The sequence below is a fragment of the Dendrobates tinctorius genome, unplaced genomic scaffold, assembly GCF_039654945.1.
Source record: "Dendrobates tinctorius isolate UK_male_01 unplaced genomic scaffold, ASM3965494v1 ptg000051l, whole genome shotgun sequence".
Taxonomy (NCBI): domain Eukaryota; kingdom Metazoa; phylum Chordata; class Amphibia; order Anura; family Dendrobatidae; genus Dendrobates; species Dendrobates tinctorius.
In genome coordinates, this window is record NW_027361719.1 from 8,916,480 (window position 1) to 8,933,896 (window position 17,417).

A 17,417-nucleotide genomic window follows, 5' to 3' on the forward strand; every position below is an offset into this window, starting at 1 on the left:
GGCTGTGTAGTGGCCCCCTCTGGTATCATGTCGATGTAGTAAGCTCCGTTCTGGTATCATGTCTATGTTGTAAGCTCCATTCAAAATCAATGAATTATTCGCTCACAATTTGTTTCTGTCAAATCAACTCCAAAGAAATCAAATGTACATCAGGGAATTCACACAGGGAAGAAGCCACAGTTATGTTCAGAAAGTGTGATATGTACATTTTTATTTCAGCATCAAATTTACAGGGGAGAAGCCATAGTTACATTCTGCATGTAAGTAGTAAGTATCGTATCTATGTAGTAAGCTCCGTTCTGGTATCATGTCGATGTAGTAAGCTCCACTCTGGTATCATGTCTATGTAGTAAGCTCCGTTCTGGTATCATGTCGATGTAGTAAGCTCCGTTCTGGTATCATGTCGATGTAGTAAGCTCCGTTCTGGTATCATGTCGATGTAGTAAGCTCCGTTCTGGTATCATGTCGATGTAGTAAGCTCCGTTCTGGTATCATGTCTATGTTGTAAGCTCCGTTCTGGTATCATGTCGATGTAGTAAGCTCCGTTCTGGTATTATGTCTATGTTGTAAGCTCCGTTCTGGTATCATGTCGATGTAGTAAGCTCCGTTCTGGTATCATGTCTATGTTGTAAGCTCCGTTCTGGTATCATGTCGATGTAGTAAGCTCCACTCTGGTATCATGTCGATGTTGTAAGCTCCACTCTGGTATCATGTCGATGTTGTAAGCTCCGTTCTGGTATCATGTCGATGTTGTAAGCTCCGTTCTCGTATCATGTCTATGTTGTAAGCTCCGTTCTGGTATCATGTCGATGTAGTAAGCTCCACTCTGGTATCATGTCGATGTAGTAAGCTCCACTCTGGTATCATGTCGATGTTGTAAGCTCCGTTCTGGTATCATGTCGATGTAGTAAGCTCCACTCTGGTATCATGTCGATGTAGTAAGCTCCACTCTGGTATCATGTCGATGTTGTAAGCTCCACTCTGGTATCATGTCGATGTTGTAAGCTCCGTTCTGGTATCATGTCGATGTTGTAAGCTCCGTTCTCGTATCATGTCTATGTTGTAAGCTCCGTTCTGGTATCATGTCGATGTAGTAAGCTCCACTCTGGTATCATGTCGATGTAGTAAGCTCCACTCTGGTATCATGTCGATGTTGTAAGCTCCGTTCTGGTATCATGTCGATGTAGTAAGCTCCACTCTGGTATCATGTCGATGTAGTAAGCTCCACTCTGGTATCATGTCGATGTTGTAAGCTCCACTCTGGTATCATGTCGATGTTGTAAGCTCCGTTCTGGTATCATGTCGATGTTGTAAGCTCCGTTCTGGTATCATGTCTATGTTGTAAGCTCCGTTCTCGTATCATGTCTATCTTGTAAGCTCCGTTCTCGTATCATGTCGATGTAGTAACCTCCGTTCAAAATATATATAAAATATAATGATTATTAGACAATGTAACCAGCGGTGTAGATTCCAAAATGGGGTCACTTTTTAACTTCAAAGTAACACAGGTCAGATTTGCAAAAAATGGCCTGGGCATTAAGGTGAAAACAGGCCTGCGGCCCTAATGGATTAAATGAATCGTAGTGCGGAAAGATCTGCAGCATATGAACAACGGTGCAGCTTTTAGTAGAATTAAGGGCATGTCACACTAAGAGATATCGCTAGCAATATCGCTATAACTAGTGACGTTATAGCGATATTGCTAGCGATATCGCTGTGTGTGATACTTACCTACGACCAGCTCCCCCGCTGGTTATCGCTGGTCACGCGAGAACGTTCAGGACTGTTTCTCGTCGTCAGCTTCCTGTGGCGCTTCCTGTGGAGAGACGAGCGACGAGCGTGGAGCCGGGCGGGAGGACGCAGGATCGCCTGGTGTGACAGGTAAGTAGCGACCCCCGTCTCCAGCGATGTCGCTGGTGAGATCTGCCTGTGTGGCAGCTCACTAGCGACCACTTAGCGATGTACCAGCGATCCTGACCGCGTCATATCGCTGGTCGGGATCGCTGGTACATCGCTAAGTGTGACAGCACCTTTAGGATGCTGAAATGATGCAGATTTGGCGTGGGATATACGGCAAAAGAACCCATGGTGTAATTCCGCGATCTCAAAGCCTAAATGTTGAGTTGTACATTACTGTAGGTGGGCCCCTAAAATTAATTCCCTTGGTGGGCCCTAGACACCCCAGTCTGACTCTGTTATTACCATGTGTGTTTTTTGAACCTTGTTACATTGATTTTCTTTGCTTGGAGGGAATAGTTGTAAGTTGCCCTTGCCTCTATATTAAGGCATGATTGGGCTGTGTTTTACAGTTTGTTTTTAAATGTTTTTATTTTCTGTTGTGTCCTTTCTCGTATGTGTAATTGGTGATTGATTATAAAGTATCTTTTCTACTGCGTTTAGGTGTCCCCATATTATGGGCATGTTCTTTTCTCTTTGGTTTTTCACAATTATCTATGCACATGCCCACGGAGATCCCCTTTTTACATAGTATAGTGGTGCCCTCCATTTCTTTTTGTTCTTTCAAACATACAAATATACTCACACAGATAATATAGGAATGCATTAATGAGTGGAGGATGAGGTTAAACCAAAGTAGTAGAAGAAAGGGAATTTTCACACACTTGTGACAATCTGTTGTGCCACGTGAAAAGACCGGATTGGCTTGTCCGCATAGATGTCAGATGCTGATATCCACATCCTCTCTTCAGGACCGTAACCCTTCCAGTGTACCAGATAGTGAAGTGACCGACGAACTAAGTGAGAATCAACGATCTTGGCTATTTGAAATTCCAAATTTTCATCCACAATGACTGGACATGGCAAACGTGTGCCTAAATGCAATGTGAAAGCACCCTGAGTGATGCATCACTGGATTCAGGGTTTCTTTGCCTACATCATGCTTCTCTCAGATGAGGTAGTAAAAACCTGCTGACAGATTCCCGTTAAAATAAGATCTCGAGGCAGATTGTTTTTTTTTTTTAACTCCTTCCCAACAATAGGTGTAAATTTACACCAGACTCCCTCCCTTTGATGTGGACTCCGGTGGTAAGCCCACATCTTTCCCGGCATATAACAGCTGTTTTGAACAGCTGACACGTGCCCGGAACAGTCGCGGGTGGAATTTAACATGCGCATCCAGAAATTGTGCCGGGAATCCGCCCACCGGTGACCCCCATTATTGCGGGTCACCAATGAGTTGGCATGACAACCAGAGGTCTCCTGGAGGCCTCTATGGTTGTCACTGTCTGCTTGCTATGAGCGCCATCTGGTGGTCGGCACTCATAGCAAGTGAGTAACTCTGCTACATACAGGTGATTTCATCATCACCTGTATGTAGCAGAGCCGATCGAGTTATGGCAGCTTCTAGTCTCCCACGGAGCATGCCAAAAGTAAAAAAAAAAAAAAAAAAATAAGTCTTTAAAAATATAAAAAAAATATAAAAGTTCAAATCACCCCCCTTTCGCCGCAATCAAAATAAAACAATTTTAAAAAAATCAAACATAAATATATTTGGTATTGCCGAGTTCAGAATCGCCCAGTCTATCAATAAAAAAAAGTATTAACCTGACCATTAAACAGCGCAGCAAGAAAAAAAAGTCAAAATGCCAAAATTATGTTTTTTTGATCGCAGCAACATTGCATTAAAATGCAGCAACGAGCCATGAAAAGATCATTTCTGCACCAAAATGGTATCATTAAAAACATCATCTCGGCACGCAAAAAATTAAGCCCTAACCCAACCCGAGATCACTAAAAATGGAGGCGTTACGGGTATCAGAATATAGCGCAATTTTTTTATTTATTTTTTTTTTTTTTAACAAAGTTTGGAATTTTTTTCACCACTTAAATAAAAAAGAACCTAAACATTTTTGGTGTCTATGAACTCGTAATGACCTGGAGAATCATAATGGCAGGTAAGTTTTAGCATTTAGTGAACCTAGTAAAAAAGCAATACAAATAGCAAGTGGTGGGATTGCACTTTCTTTTGCAATTTCACTGCACTTGGAATTTTTTCCCGTTTTTGAGTACATAACATGGTAAAAGCAATGGTGTCGTTCAAAAGTACAACTCGTCCCGCAAAAAAACAAGCCCTCACATGGCCATTTTGTAAAAAAAAATTAAAAAATTATGGCTCTGGGAAGAAGGGGAGCAAAAAAATGAAAATGCAAATTCAAAAATACCTCTGGTTGTTAAGTGGTTAATATACCATATTCACTATATAGTAAAACTGACCCGACAGTATGAGTACTCAGATACCAGCTATGTATAGTTTGTTTTTTATTTAAGTGGTAAAAAAAAAAAATCAAAAATTTGTATGAAAAAAAAAGAATTTGCGTTTGTTGACATATTCTGAGACCTGAAGCGTTTCCATTTTTCAGGATCTGGAGCTGTCTGAGAGCTTATTCTTTGTGCTCTGAGCTGACATTTTACTGATACCATTTTGGGGAGGATATAATGTTACGATCTCCTGTTATTGCATTTTATTGCAATGTTACGGCAAAAAAAAAAAATGTAATTCCAGGGTTTCGATTTTCTTTCTCGTTACGTACGCCGTTTACTGATCTGATTAATTTAATATTTGAATACAGCAATATAAAAAATGTGCATTTATGTTTTTTAATTGTTTTATTTTCAATGGGGCAAAAGGGGACAATTTGAACGTTTTTTTCTTCACTTTCTACTGTATTGATTAGTCTCCTTAGGAGACTTGAAGCTGCGATCGTTCGATCGCCTGTGTTACACATAGCAGTGCTTCAGGATAGCAGAAATCTCAAACCACAAGCAGACGTTCAAAGAAGTATCATAATGACAGGCACAGGGATCTTCAGCAGACCCTCAACTGTCATGACACCCCATCAGCGCTCCCCAATGATGTGACAATGGGTGGGATTTGAGACACGCTTCCGACTGACGTGTTAAATTTAATTGGTTAACAGCCATGGGTGGAGCTCCAATCCACGAACTGCTGTTAAAGGCACATGGAAGCTAATTCAATCAGCTGTCATGTGCGTAGAAAGATGTGGGGTCAGCGCCGGAGCTCGCATCAAAGTTGGGGATGTGACATATGATGTAAATATAGATCATATGTTGTGAATGGGTTACGTTTGCTCAATATACTGTAACTAGGACCTGCTGGGCAGGCAATCCTATACTTTAGTTGCAAAAAGCAACTAACAAACTGACCAAACCGCTGCATGACCAGCTATACCCTCGCCTACTGTATTCTCACCCATCCCTTGTAGATTGTGAGCCTTCGCGGGCAGGGTCCTCTCTCCTCCTGTACCAGTTATGACTTGTATTGTTTAACATTATTGTACTTGTTTTTATTATGTATACTCCTTCTTACATGTAAAGCGCCATGGAATAAATGGCGCTATAACAATAAATAATAATAATAACAAGTTCAACCAAGGAAAAGATGGCTAACCTAATGAAGGACATCATTATTTATTTTTGTCGTGTGCTTCTAATTGTTGACGGCCTCTAGCTCCCTAGGCTATGTTCATATGTAAATTCAGACATTACATTTGTCTGTTCTGTTTTGAGGAATAAATCTTCAAGAGTTATCTAATGAAAACAAAAGCAGGTAACTATCAATTATTATGGGGTCCATCTGGGTTCCTTTGTGTGTCATTTTCACTGTTCCTCAAAACAGAACAGAAAATTAGAATGTCTGAAAGAAAGTGTGAACATTGCCTAAACTAACTTGAACAAAAAAAAATAGAAAAAGTGTCAATTCGACTCACCGTTTCAGTGTTAGGCTGGGTTCACATAGCGTTCGGGTGCTGCGTTTAACGCATCCGTTACATAGCGGCATTAAGGCTATGTAACGGATGCATTAACGCACCCATAGACTGCTATAGACGAGCACATTGCTAACGCATGTCAAAATAGGCATGCGTTAGCGATGTGCCGTCATTCTGTGACGGACCCTCGGACGCGGTCTGCAGCGCGATCGCATAAGGCGATCGTGGGAGGGAGTAGCACTGACGCAGACTGTCAACGCTATGCGTTGAATGGACTGCAATAACGCTATGTCAACCTGGCCTAAGAGATCAGTATCACAGGGTAGACAGTTTGTGGTCTGGGTGTGGTGCATGGAGTATGCACTGGTCTGGTTTCCAGGCCAAAAAGTTCTCAATGAGTCTAATAAAAGGGGATATTCTCCAACACTAAAGTAAAGGAGATAAAACTTTGACTTTAATCATATAGAATAAAAAAAAAAATTGGCAGAATGTGCTTATATTATATATATTAAAAAAAAAAAAAAAAAAGCTTACACTTTTTGGGTAGAAAACCCTAGTTCCTTACTCATGTTACTTATAAACCTAGTGAGAACCATGACAATGACTCACAAATCTTCTACTCCTGAGAAATTAAATGTCAATTTCAGAGCTGCTACATCAGAAAGAATAGAGGTAAGTATAAACTTTTCATATGCAAAGCACCAAAAGAAAAAAATCTGACTGATGGCTAAAAATATATCCCTGTATAAGTGCTGCTGTAAGGGGTTTGGTGAGCGCTAATGGCCATATTGCTCCTCTTTATGCAGCCTCACTATATAATTTCATACAGCAGGAGCAGAATAGTCAGAGGTTCACCACATTGCTGTCTGGCAGTAAATGCAGTGCTTTCCACGTGGCTTTGGGTGTGACATATAATGGACAGCGGAGCTGGCTGCCTCTGCTGGCATTGTTAGGGCTGTACACCAGATCCCAGACTGGGCTTCATCTCGGGAGGTGACACTGACTCGTATTCGGCTCTAGTAAGTACATTGTTGTCTAGTCACATGTATAGTGTGATATACTGATTATTCACTAACTTGTAGCATTGCTGCAGTAATATGGAGATATATATATATTTTATATATATATATGCATCTATAGTAGTTTGTGATTCATTTTCCATCCACAATGACATTAATATTCAAGCGTTATCTGTCTGCCCTTATGAATGTTAATGAATTTTTGAAGATCCTTTTACACAACTAGTGACATAGTTTTGCCTGCTTGGACCAGGTCCTTGCGAGCTGACATCAATATGCCTAATTACATGAAGAAAAGCAGAGTCATCAGAGGCCCCGTAACGACTTGTCTGTTTGTGACAGTGTTCCTAATTGTCATTGGCAGCTATAGCGAAATCGGATGTCCTGTGCCGGAAACGTGATGTGATTTGGGAATTGAAATCTTTCTCTGATGTTTAGGTTCAGCGTTAAATGTAACCAGATGGCATATTTTGTTAGAAATACTGCTACGACCTAGTCTGGGAAGCCTCCCCCTCTATCGATCAGCGGGCAATGCTTTAGAAACCCACCGGCTTCTGGCTGTTTACAGCCTAGGGATGTTACCATACAAACCAATGACTTGTTAAATAGCGAGGTGCTCTTTAGGGTTCATACAGACGTCCGTGCAAATCAGTCCGAGCATGGACAGCTAATGAACTCCCCGGACTGATAGGCGAAGGGTATGCATGACTGTAGGAAGGGGGGCACCCTCAAATCCTGGAGATTTTATTATCTATTTTATTATCTATATTTATATTTTTTTACCTCAGATCTTGTGATCCTCCATTATCTAACTCATGTACTGTTGTAGTCTTATCTACATCACATACAGAGGTACAGAGGGAAATTTTACCTCAGACATTGTGTGCGCATTCATTATCTACCTCATGTACTGTTGTAGTCTCATCTATATTACATACAGAGGTGCAGAGGAAAGTTTTACCTCAGACATTGTGCTCTCCCATTACCTACCTCATGAACCAGCCTCACACATTGCCCCTGTGGTCTCACTGCAGGAATGGCAGACATCTCATAAAGTGATGGTGTTACCATATTTTGTGGACTATAAGTATAACCGGACCATAAGACGCATTTTTAGGAGGAAAATATTTTTTAAAAATTCTATAAAATGGTGGTGCGTCTTGGTTTGCTTTTACGATAGCTTACAAGGAGGGGCGGCTGCGGTGGAGTGGGGTCCCATGATTCAGGGTCACTGCTGCAGTAAGCTGATGGCTTCAGGAGTGGGGCTGTAAGGAGAAGGACCGGATCAGGCGCAACTTTTCCGTGACGGATCTGGAACTGTCGGGGCTGTCACCTATGTTGCACGTGGGAAAGCTTAAGGCCCCAGGCCGACCTTTGCACTCAGAGATAGGGGGCGCAGCTAAGCTAAAAAAGCTGTGGTGCGCGGGAAACCAGTCAGTCTTGGCGGAATGTACAGTGTGCAGGAGGACAGTGTCAGCGCTCCGACCACTGAGTCAGAGCAGGCCTAAGTCTGAGGGGCCGCAGATCCATGAACAGAGGGATGTCGACAGACACCGCTGACCATGAGTGACAAGATCCGCGGTCAGAGCACACATGAGCGCACGTACCGGCAGGGAAGTCGGGTGACCTGCTGTAAGCTGTTTCCTGATAAGTCCGCATTTAACCGCCGAGTATCCCTAGACTCTGCCAGGGTAAAAGACTTTAACCTTGCCTGCTCTTCGCCTTCCGGACCCAGGACCCCCATCAGGACCACAAGGGATCACCGCCGCTGCCAGAATCCAGGAAGCCATCTTCTCCAGGACTACACCGGACCTCCTTACGTGCCACGGCCTTGGCACCACCTCCTGCATCCAGGGGTCCAACTTCTGACGTCGTCGGACTGATAAGTGTATAACCCCTGAACTCATTGCCTTATTTACTGTCTCTTGTTCTTTCCAAGTTCCAAATTCACCCCTTAATTCAAACCTACATCCTCTTCTCCCTGCGTGGAGTATCCTCTGTTAAATTAAACCCCACGTTATCCCTTGCTCTGCCTCCGGTCCGTTGCTGTATCTTATCACCTGCTCACAGGGTGATGCTGGGATAGACATTTTTTGTGGGAATTTCTGTCATTCATTCCATTGAGGAACACAATATGTTACCTCTGACCCAAAATCTGCAGGTTTGCTCTGCTTTACAAGCAATCAGACTGCAAAAAGTGAAAGTCCTATAGTGAGACAAAGTAAAAAATGGAAAAAAAACAAACTTTTTTAAAAATCACAAAATTATAAAAATAATACAAATATATTGTATCCATAAATAAATATTTTGATGAAAAAAACAAAAAAAAAACCCCAACAAAAGAACACATATTTGGTATTGCCGTGCCCGGTATGACCCACCTATAAAACTGTCCCACTAGTTAATCCATTTAGTGAACAGTGCAAACAAAAAAAAAAAAACACCATCTTGTCCCACAAAAAATAATCTGCCAATACAGCTTCATCAGCGGAAAAATGAAAAAGTTATAGCTCTTAGAATAAAGCGATGCAAAAAGTAGTATTTTTTCTATAAAATAGTTTTCATTGTGTAAAAGCGTTAAAATATAGAAAGAGATATAAACGTGATATCGATGTAATCGTACTGACCTGAAGAGTAAAGCTGCCTTATCAATTTTACCACTCGCAGAACGGCATAAAAAGCAAAGCAAGAAAAAAATTAAATTGCTGTTTTTTGTTTATTCTGCCTCTCAAAAATTGGAATAGACAACAATTAAAAAATGTCATGTCTCATGGTACCGATAAAAACTGCAACTTGTCCCACAAAAAACAAGCCCCCACATGATTGTGTCAGCCAAAATATGGAAAAATTATAGCTCTCAAAATATGGCGGTGCAGTTTTTGCTAAAAAAAAAAAATCTTTCTAAATAAATCTTTAATCGCACCAACCGGAAGAATAAAGTCGTCAAATCACTTATGCTGCACGCAGAACCACATAAAAAATAAATAATGACAATAAAAAAGACCATGATTAAGACTCTTTGATCTTCATGGAGCATTTTTTATATGGCTAAATTAAAAGCTAAGTTTTAATTACTATATATACTCGAGTATAAGCCGACCCATGTATTAGCCGAGGTACCTAATTTTACCACAAAAAGCTGGGAAAACTTATTGACTCGAGAATAAGTTGGGTATGCATTGATCCCTCATCCTTATCCTGGTATGCCTGCCTCCTCATCCCTATCCTAGTATGCATGGCCTCCTCATCCTTATCCTGGTATGTATGGCTCCTCATCCCTCCGCATCCCTATCCTTGTATATGTGGCGCCCCTGAGGGTTCAGTCGCCACAGAGGTACTGTACCTCCTCCTGAGGTGTGGTACCCCACTATCCAGGTAAGGTGGAAACACCTGACCATACTCCAACACCTGCACCCAGCACAGACACTTTAGAATAGTGAGCACCCTATAAGTCAGCTGCTTTGGTTCACAAAGGGTGCTGGGGAAGCAGATGGAGCTTAGACTGCACAAGAGAGGGAAGAAGGTTAGGAAGGAGTCAGAGAGAGAAGATCCCCAGAGAGGGATGGAGGGGAAGCAAGTGCAGCAGCAGACTGTTGTGAGTCGGAGCTGTTGGCACGGGAAAGAGCAAGAGAAAGCCTAATTCTTCAGAAGGAAGATAGATTAGTACGGAACTTTGGGAGAAGAGAACTGAAAACAAGGGTGAGAGCAGAGCCCTTCCTTAAGTTAAAGCGCATGGTTCGGAGTCCGGTATCCGAAGTTGTATGGATGCTGATGGTCCTGCAGCAGAAACCGGAGGAATAGAAGTTGTCACCACTTTATTCCCACCTAAGATTCGGGGGCACAATAGCAACGTGTGTTAGCCGGGACCAGATAGTAGGAAGTCCCCGAAGCGGGCTACCGCTGTCTGCCGTACGAGTGGAGTTCCAAGTAACATCTAGAAGGAGGAACTTTGAGTTTAATTCACAACTACTTCAGTGTAGGCACTAGTGAGCAGACGTTCAGGAAAGGCATATGTTGGAGGAGTGCTGGAAAGCTGTACTTTACCTTGCCTGGGAGTTGGCTGAGCCCCTGACCTGGAGGACACAGCACCGAAGTGGGCATCTGTATGCGCAACAGACTGTGAGTAAAGCATTGGAACTACAAGCCCTTGTATCTTCCACTTATTCCTGCGCCACTCATCTAGCACTGCTACATCTCTGTGACTAACACTTCACCATCTACCTCAACACCTATTGCTACTGTCCTGGGACTACAGCTCCACCTGTGGGGAGCTTGATCATCATTGCTGCACCACACCATCTGTCCCAGAGAAGCAATCCTGCAGCGCTGTTCAAACTGACCAGAAACCACAGGTGGCATCACGAATCATCTCAATAACTTTATCCCCATCACTCTACCCCTTTTACATTGACTGCCTGAGGCCACGGACCGGGTCCCTGCCACTGTGACATCTCCCATTTAAATCAACGGGCCTGGCACCGAGTACCCCACGGCCTCTGCGGGCGAGTTATATGCATGACTCCTCATCCCTATCCTGATATGCATGGCTCCTCATACCTTTCCTTGTATGCATGGTTCCTCTTCCCTCTCCTGGTATGCATGGTTCCTCTTCCCTATCCTGGTATGCATGGTTCCTCATCCCTATTCTTGTATGCATGGCCTCCTCATCCCTATCCTTGTATGCATGGCCTCTGCCTCCTCATCCCTATCCTGGTCTGAATGGCTCCTCATCCCTATCCTGGGATGCATGGCCCCCATCAAAAAACATTGAACAAAAATTAACCATCCTACTTACTGTCCCTGTGCTCCCTTGCATTGTTTTGATTCGGGGCCAGCAGCTGATTTATGCTTGTAAGCAGCACATGACAGTGACATCTTGCACTTCCTGCAAGACGAGGACAGCTGCCGGAATGCTCAATGGTCCCCATGCCGGGACTATGTGCATTGAGGGCAATGAGTATTCAGTTCTCTTTAGCAGCGGGCGCAGGCTTTAGCCACAGCAGACGGCTCCTGCCACCTGTGACCCGCTACTCCGCCACTGCCACTCCCCCTCCATCTTTTAAGACCCTCACTCGAGTATAAGCCGAGGGGGGCATTTCAGCACAAAAAGAATGTGCTGAAAAACTCTGCTTATACTCTAGTATATACATACCTTCTCGCTGAGTTTCTCCTACTTTCTGATGTAAAAATTAATAAAACCAATTCTTCACCTGCTATTGATTTCTTCTTTCTGCCTTCCAAGCCTTAATGCTATATTTAGAAGGCCTTAATTCTGCGCTCCTTGCTGTTCGTTTATACCGAGGTTTCCATATAAATCTCTGAAATACGTGATTCAGACAGAACCCCTTGCAGAGGGATCCCTATAAAAAGACAGATGGAGACATTGTAGATGCCATCCACAACAGAAAAATGTGAAGAAAACAGAATGCCTCACCGTGTAATTGTGCTTGGTAGCCTTGAATTTGCCAGCAGCGATTCAAAAAATTCCGTGTGATCATCGGATCACATTGAGAGAAAGAAAGAAGGTTGTCGGATCACACAGCTGGATGTATCAAAAAAAGTCTTTATTTCACACCACTAAAAAGCAGATACTGTATATCCACAATTAGATAAAAACAAGTTACATTCTTACGCGTTTCTGGCTCTCAACCCTTAGTCATAGAATGTAGATGCCGTCTAGTCTATTAACCAGATGTGTCCGTGTTTTTAGGTGTTCGTAAAAAAGCGGTTCGTCACAGTTTTGTGCACCTCTGAAAAGGACAACACTGAACAGAGGCCAGACTGAGTCCAGAGTAACTCTGCTGCTTCATTGTAGCTAATGGATCCTTTGGGGGTTTCATCTGAATTGCGTCACTAGGAGATTTAGATGGAGATCTGAAAGTAAGTGCTCAGCGTAGAGTGCAGGTCAAATGTGATCCTAAACATTATGTAAAATTTTCCCAATAAAAGCTTCAACTTAATCAACAAAAAAGTCCCCACTCAGGTTCATCATCTATTAATGGAAATATAGGGGGCTTCCATGTGACTGGTAGCACAAAGGGTTTGAAAAAACAAAATGGCTCCTTGCCCTACCCAAAAGAAATTCAGCAAATTGTGCACTTCCAAATCCAAATGCCCTCCTCCCTTCTGAGCCCCACAGTGGGCTTAAACCAAATTTCGCATCCACATGTTTGGGATTTCTGTAGCGATGAGAGCCCGCCTAATTTACGGGTGCATGTCTCCAGAAGCACGAGCTGGGAACAGTGTACTGGTCACTACAACGGCAGTTTGCAATTTTCTATCAGCAGCATCCACTGCTGCCTGTTTATGGAAAATGCCCATGGAGACAAAATCGTCATTACACCTGTAGATAAATTCCCAAAGGGGGATGGTTTCTAAAATGGGGTCACTTGAGGGGGATTTCTGCTCTTATAGCAGTTAGGGGCTCTGTATATGGAGTCCGCAAACTATTTTAGAAAAATCTGTGCTTCAGAAGGGAAATGGCACTCCATTGCTCCCGAGTCTCGCCATGTGGCTAAGCAGTGCTGTACAACCATATAGAGAAATACACGTTCAGCAGAAATTGACACATTTAGTGCCATTTTTTTACCCATTTCCCAGTGTGAAAATGTAAAATCTGGGGCTAAACCAAAATTTTGGTGGTAAAAATGTCATTATTTTTTTCTTCTCTGCTCAATGGTATAAAATTCTGTGACACACCTGTGGGGTCAATATGATCACTGCACCTCTAGATGAATTAATTGAGAGAATAATGTTTGTAAAACGCTGTGGAATTAATGGCGCTATATAAGTGAGTAAAACAAAAATAAATAAAATAAATGTAGTTTGTAAAATAGTGTCTCTTTTGGGGGGGTTCTGCTGTTCTGGTACCTCAGGGACTCTGCCAATGTGGCATGGAACCGTCAAACCAGTCTAGCAAAATCTGACCACCAATATGGCGTGCTTCTTCCCTTCTCAGCTTTGCACTGTGCCTCAAAAATAGTTTTCGATCGCATATTGAGTATCAGCGTTCTCAGGAAAAATTGCACAGCAAATTTTGGGCTCCATTTTCTCCTGTTACCCTTGTGAAAATAAAAAAATTGAGACTAAAATAACATTTTTGTGGGAAAAATGTGATTTAAAAAAAAAAAAAAAAAATTATTTTTATTTTCACGGCTCTACGTTATAAACTTCTGTGAAGCACCTGGGGGGTTGAAGGTGCTTACCACACATCTAAATACATTCCTTGACGGGTCTAGTTTCCAAAATGAGGTAATTTGTGGGGGTTTCCACTGTTTAGGCACATAGGGGGCTCTCCAAAGGTCACATGGCGTCCACTAGTTATTCCAGTAAATTTTGTATTCAAATAGTCAAGTGGTGCTACTTCCTTTCTGAGCCCTACCATGCACCCAAACAGTGGTTTTTCCCCCACACATTGGGTATCGCCATACTGACGAGAAATTGTTCAACAATTGGTATCATGCAATTTCTCCTGTTACCCTTGTGAAAATGCAAATTTGGGACTCAAAAACAATTTGGGGCTCAAAATTAGATTTTTTTTTTTATTTTAACACTTCAATGTTCTGTTGCTTCTGTGAAGCAACTGAGGGTTCAAGGTGCTCAGCACACATATAGATACCTGAGGGGTCTAGTTTCCAAAATGGTGCCACTTGTGGGGGGCTTCCACTATTTAGTCACATCGGGGGCTCTCCAAATGCAACATGGTGTCCAGTAATTTTTTCAGCACATTTTACATTCTAAAAGTCAAATGGCATTCCTTCCATTCCGAGCCCTGCCATGCACCCAAACAGTGGATTTCTATCACATATATGTAAACCAGACAGGCCTAAATGCATCTGCACTAATACAGGGTGCAGCGGACTCAAGTAAAATGGCAGCTGCACAGGTGCATAAATACCAAATGAAACAGTCAGCCTGCAATCAGGGATTGGCCATGTGGTACACCAGTGCAGAAGAAATAATCCGCATGTGGCAGTGTTCACACAGGGAATGCAGGGCTTCTGGTTCACAACCTCTTCGTAACACCATATAGGGGGGCTGCCCAGTGCCAACTAGAATGCATCCCGTGTGAACAGAGGCCACAAGTTTGCAGAACCATTTGGGCCCAACTGCACCCTGAAAGAAATATAAAAAGTGCACAACAAACATATCAATATATGTAAGGTATTGGTTGATATTAAGGCCTTAATACGGAAGCTGGCAAACTACGTCAGAGTTCCTTACACTTGCCAGTCCCTACTCTAACATGAAAACCACAAAAAGAAGAAAAAATCCTCCAAAAAATTCAGTTACAAACCAGACAGGCCTAAATGCATCTGCACTAATCCAGGGTGTAGCGGACCCAAGTAAAATGGCAGCTGCACAGGTGCATAAATACCAAATAAAGAAGCCAGCCTACAATCAGGGATTGGCCATGTGGTACACCAGTGCAGAAGAAATAATCCGCATGTGGCAGTGTTCACACAGGGAATGCTGTTATGAATGAGTCACCGTAGGAGGCAAAAAACAGAAATACTAGCTAAGTCCAGAAAACCAGAGAAGTTGGCAGCTATCGGATTGCAGACCCCTGAAACTATCAACAACAACTAGCAGTAGCCGTGGGGGGTTCCTACGGTGCTCTAGACCCCTCGATCACAGCCGGAGAACTACATAGCCTAAAGACAGAAAGGGAAATCTAAACTGCCCCAGAGCAGACCCCAAAGCAATAGGCAGCCCCCAACATATAATGACGGTGAAGCAAGATGAAAAAACACTCACACAGATAGAAAGATAGGCTGAGCAAATGATGGGGCCCAAGCTAACTAAATAGGACAGGATAGGAAAGCTGCTGTCTGCAATCCGCCAAAAACCCTATCAAAACAAGGGCCAACAGGCTGATAGGGAAAAAGGCCCTGAAGATGCTAGGCTTCAAAAAGACTATATCAGCACTCAGGTATTTTCTGAAGACAGAGCAAAAAGGAATTCAACTCACCCCAGCAGGGAATGGCAGAAATTCAGAAAAACAAGGCAAAACAAAACACAAATGCAAAAAGCAGTGCAGAAAACTTAGCTTTTGAGGAGCAGGAATCAGACTGGTCTCCTAGAATCCCTCAGAGAGATCACCAGCAAGGCAGAAGGGCGTCGGCTGCCTTATATCAAGTCAGCAATTCCCGTCAACCAGTCATCATCATCATACCCAGGTGCTTGGTAATCAGCCTCACTACCTTCCTTCACCAGAAGAGGGAGTTCATCAGACCTCAATGGTGAAGGGGAAAATGAACTCACAGCAGAATGCAGGGCCAGCTTCCGTATTAAGGCCTTAATATCAACCAATACCTTACATATATTGATATGTTTTTTGTGCACTTTTTATATTTCTTTCAGGGTGCAGTTGGGCCCAAATGGTTCTGCAAACTTGTGGCCTCTGTTCACACGGGATGCATTCTAGTTGGCACTGGGCAGCCCCCCTATATGGTGTTACTAAGAGGTTGTGAACCAGAAGCCCTGCATTCCCTGTGTGAACACTGCCACATGCAGATTATTTTTTCTGCACTGGTGTACCACACGGCCAATCCCTGATTGTAGGCTGACTGTTTCATTTGGTATTTATGAACCTGTGCAGCTGACATTTTACTTGGGTCCGCTGCACCCTGTATTAGTGCAGATGCATTTAGGCCTGTTTGGTTTGTATCTGAATTTTTTGAGATTTTCACATATATGTAAGCAGTGTACTCATGAGAAATTGCACAACAAATTTTAGGGCACACTTTTTTTCGTGTTAACCTTGTGAAAATAAAAAAAATTGTCTAAATTATTTTTTCCTTCGACATTCTAAAAATTCCTGTGACGCACCTGAAGAGTTAATAAACTTCTTGATTATGGTTTTGAACATCTTGAGGGGTTCAGTTTTTACAATGGTATAACTTTTGGCTATTTTCTGTCATATATCATATAGACTCCTCAAAGTCACTTCAAATGTAAGGTGGTTCGAAAAAAAAAATGCTTTTGCAAATTTTGTTGAAAAAAATCAGAAATCGCTGGTCAACTTATAACCCTTATAACTTTCTAACAAAAAAGAAAGTGTCAAAAATTTAGGTGATGCAAAGTAGAAATGTGGAAAATGTTATTTATTAACTATTTTGTGTGACATAACTCTCTGATTTAAGGACATAAAAATTATAAAAAATTGCAATTTTTTTTTTTTACAAATAAACACAAGTCATATTAAAGAAATGTTACCACTATAATGAAGTACAATATGTCACACAAAAATATCCTCAGAATCAGTGGGGTCAGTTCAAGCGTTCCAAAGTTATTATCACAAAGTGACACTGGTCAGAATTATAAAATTTTGCATGGTCATGAAGGTGCAAACAGCCTTGGGGATAAAGGAGTTTTCCCACGAACAAAGTTAATTTTAAGGCTGTGTGGCACGTAGCGATTTTTAAGCGTTTTTGCTGCGATTTTTGGCGCGAAAACGTTTAAAAATCGTGCACAAAATGCCCCCCATGCATTCCTATGGCATTCCGCACATGCTGTGCTAATGCTGCGCTTTTTTCCGCGGCGGAATCGCATCGTGGAAAAAATCGCAGCATGCTCATTCTTTTGTGTGGAATCGCAAAGAATTGCCGCGATTCCGCACCCATAGGAATGCATGAGAATCGCTTACTTC

The 17,417-nt window shown here is 42.4% G+C and overlaps 1 protein-coding gene across 1 annotated transcript in view; it reads left to right on the forward strand.

Annotated features, from left to right (window-relative positions):
- The first annotated feature begins 6,593 nt into the window (after window positions 1-6,593).
- Window positions 6,594-17,417, forward strand: part of AVIL (advillin) — a 134,626-nt gene continuing 123,802 nt past the window's right edge. The window contains exon 1 of the mRNA XM_073576756.1: window positions 6,594-6,766. The gene's annotated coding sequence lies outside the window, so the exon portion shown is untranslated. The remainder of the gene's footprint in view (window positions 6,767-17,417) is intronic.